The sequence below is a fragment of the Bactrocera neohumeralis genome, unplaced genomic scaffold (genome assembly GCF_024586455.1).
Source record: "Bactrocera neohumeralis isolate Rockhampton unplaced genomic scaffold, APGP_CSIRO_Bneo_wtdbg2-racon-allhic-juicebox.fasta_v2 ctg5578, whole genome shotgun sequence".
NCBI classification, from domain to species: domain Eukaryota; kingdom Metazoa; phylum Arthropoda; class Insecta; order Diptera; family Tephritidae; genus Bactrocera; species Bactrocera neohumeralis.
In genome coordinates this window covers 2,047-5,427 of record NW_026092502.1, presented here as the reverse complement: position 1 = coordinate 5,427, position 3,381 = coordinate 2,047, and the positions used below count along the sequence as shown (strand labels likewise).

Sequence of the window (3,381 nt, the reverse complement as noted above, 5' to 3'; positions counted from 1 at the left end):
AACTTTAAATGAGTTTGAAAGGAAGCGGGAAATGTCATGTAACTTTTATAATTGAATTGTCATTTTGTAACACTTACTTCTTTTTGAGATTGCATAAAGCACCACGTGTAACGTGTTAAAGTATTTATATTTAATTATCACCATCTGTTAGAATCTTTTGGAGCTAAGGTGCAATTGTGACTGTCAACTAGTAGACAAAGAATTTGAAATAAAATAATATTCCGATTGAAAATTGAGATGTAAGATATCCTATCAATAGACAAATAATTTGCAACAAAATATTCTATTATTCTTACTTTTTAAATTTTTGATGTTAGGATAACCAGCCACGTCTGACTTAGACCGAAGTGTAAATTAAATTCATATTATAGTGAAGATAATACCGTAAAATTATTCTGGCTTTTAAATAATTAGTGCTTGATTGTTCAAAACTTTAATTAAAATATATAAATGTAAGTATTATCACTCTCTAAGGTGTGATGAAGAACAGCAACTAGTGAATAAAGATTTATTGAAAAAGTTAAAAAGGAAAAAAAGAAAAAAATAAGCAGCTATTTACGGAGGAATTGGCGCAGACTGTCAAGAAACATGCCACTGATACTCCGGGAATAAGCGGTGTTGGAAAGCCAGATTGCACAAACACATTGAAACATTTTCAGCTGTTCACTAACACTGTTACATTTTCTGGAATTTTCAATTGAATGGGAGAATACGTAAGTAAGATAGAGAAAAACTATCGACATTCTAAACATATTGTAATATTAACTTGCTAGAATAGGAGAGACGAATGCCCAATTTTTCAAGAAGAAGAAAACGAAAAGCGCAGTTTATTTTGGATTTTAAAGAGGTAAGTTCGTTATTTGATAATTTGATATTTTATAATTAATTTCTTAATATATATTTGTTATTAATTTCTTTTATATATTAGAGAAACGAAAAAGCTTAAACAAGGAGAAAAAGGTAAGCATTGTGAATTGAATGTTGTGTGTAATTAAAATTTTTAATATTACAGAAATCATTTGGAGCATTTGGAAAACGTCAAATCTATTGCGTATAACAAACAAATAAGAGAGTAAGTTTTGAATTATTAAAGTTAAATAGTGCATATTTAATTCAAATAGATGTTATAATTTGTGCATTTTTGTGAAATATGTAATTTGTGCGTTACATATATCTACATATGTATATATATATATACATACATACATGTGTAAATGTAAAAAATGTAAAATCTAAATTTAAACGAATTGTGCGGTTACAATTATAATTGTGTCGACTTTCGTATACAGTCCCAAGATTTCGGGAATAAAATGGGTATGGTCGGATAGAGGAGGTTCTTCAGATCAATATTGCAATCCTTTAGTTGATGTTAAATAAATATAATTGAACAATAAGTTTAATATTAAAAAAAAATTCACACAAATTAGTGAAGTGCTAGTGGACATAAAAATGCGAAATATAAGGGTAAAATTAATTTTAAATCGAAAAATACGTTCTTCAAATAGTGGTAATTTTCAGCTTTAAACACAAACATCTCGAATATTCCCGCGAGTATAACTATATATATTATTGAACTGGAGAACCTCCTCTATAACTAAAAATGTTCATTTGTTCGTCCAAGATCTCTGTTCGTACGCAGAATATCTAAAATTGTTTAAATAAAAACTACATTAGTGTTTCATAATGAATAAAAGTGAACAATATATATATACATAACGCATTTCTGCTCCGAAGCATGATTTTAAAAATTAAATTAAAATTAAAATAAAGCTTTTTCAAGCAAATGAGGAGTGTCTTTTCAAAAAAGGATATTTATTTTTAATTTTTTTAAACTATTTATATAGTCTTGTCCTTAGTGCTGAAAGACACAACTTCTTTACTTGGATGTTGATCTCAAGAAGATATTTCGCAAATGAAAAAAGGTTAAATTGTGAATCCTAAATAGAAATACTAGTTTTCGGTAAATCAGTAAATATTTCCCTTATAATGTTTTCTCAAAAATTAAAATATATTCTCTTTTATTAATCAAATCATCAATAATATTCAGATTTAGGCATACTTGATTTTCATAGAATGATATTAAATATTTTTTCCATACCTATAGATGATAAAATTCTTTTTGTTCCACTCATTCATCATCTTCTTTATAATTTTTCATTGAATGAATTTCGATGGAAATCGATTCCGAAGTGGAATGCTCACAACCGTTGAGCCCCAATAGAGGTTGTATTGAACATAAATATTTTTCATTTTTTAATAATATATTTTTTACAGATAAAGTGTTTAAAAAAAATATCTTACAATCTCGTTTGCGCTCCTCCAGCAGAACCATCACAAATTGTAGTACCGTCACCATCGTCTGGCGGCCATGCAGGTATAATGTATTAATATATAAATATATTAGTATTTGCTTAATAAAAATACATTTATGTTTTTCAGATATAATCCAGAAGCTGGATGTCATTGAGACCCGTTTCACTGCCATTGAAAAGTCCCTAACAGACAAAGTAAGTAACGCAGTATTACATTACCAAATTAAAACAGAAGCTAATTTTTATATTTTAATTTTCTAGATGCCAGAAAAGGCCGAGGTGCAGGCGCAAAGTAAATTATTGCGCGAATGCCGCGTCATAGCGGCAAAGACGCACCATTCAATTAGCCGCATCACCGGTGATTTGGAGGACGAGCATTACGTGGAGCTCGCTTCGAAACTGCCCATGTCATCGGAAGAGCACGTGCGCTTCTTGTGGAAGACAAACTTTCCCAAAAGGAAAGCACGGATGCTATGGTAAATATTTCGTTTTTAAATATTATGCGATTGTAATATAATTTACTGTAATTTTTTGTTACAGATGCGGCTAATATTGAAATCAAAGGGCGCAAAAGGCAGTGTGGACGGCGTACTGCGTGGTATGTTTTCTGACGATCAATGTACCATTACAATTTAGAGGGGCGCAAAGGGGCGGAATCTCTACTAAATCTAATTGCGTAGGGTTAGTTTTTGGTTGGTTTTTTAACTGATATATATTTGAATGTCTTAACTTATAACATTTCCATTTAGATATATTTCCTGACAAGGATAAAAACACTATATGTGGGGAGCTCCGGAAATTTGTGGCCTTAAGCCACAATCGTTTTAAACAGAAAAAACATAAACTAAGGGCTAAATTAATATAAGTTTTATTATTATATATATTCTTAGTTTTAAGTTGTAAATATTTAGTTCTAAGTTGTAAATATTAGTTTTAAGTTGTAAATAAGTTTTAAGTTGTAAATATTAGTTTTAAGTTGTAAATATTAGTTTTAAGTTATAAAATTTTGTAAGTTGTATATATTAGTTTTAAGTTGTATATAAGTTCTTTGAAGTTAATTTTACTTTTA

The 3,381-nt window shown here is 29.1% G+C and overlaps 1 pseudogene; it reads left to right on the top strand.

The window, feature by feature from the left end:
* Positions 1–1,310: 1,310 nt before the first annotated feature.
* LOC126767338 (uncharacterized) lies at positions 1,311–3,177 on the top strand (annotated as a pseudogene).
* Positions 3,178–3,381: the final 204 nt, after the last annotated feature.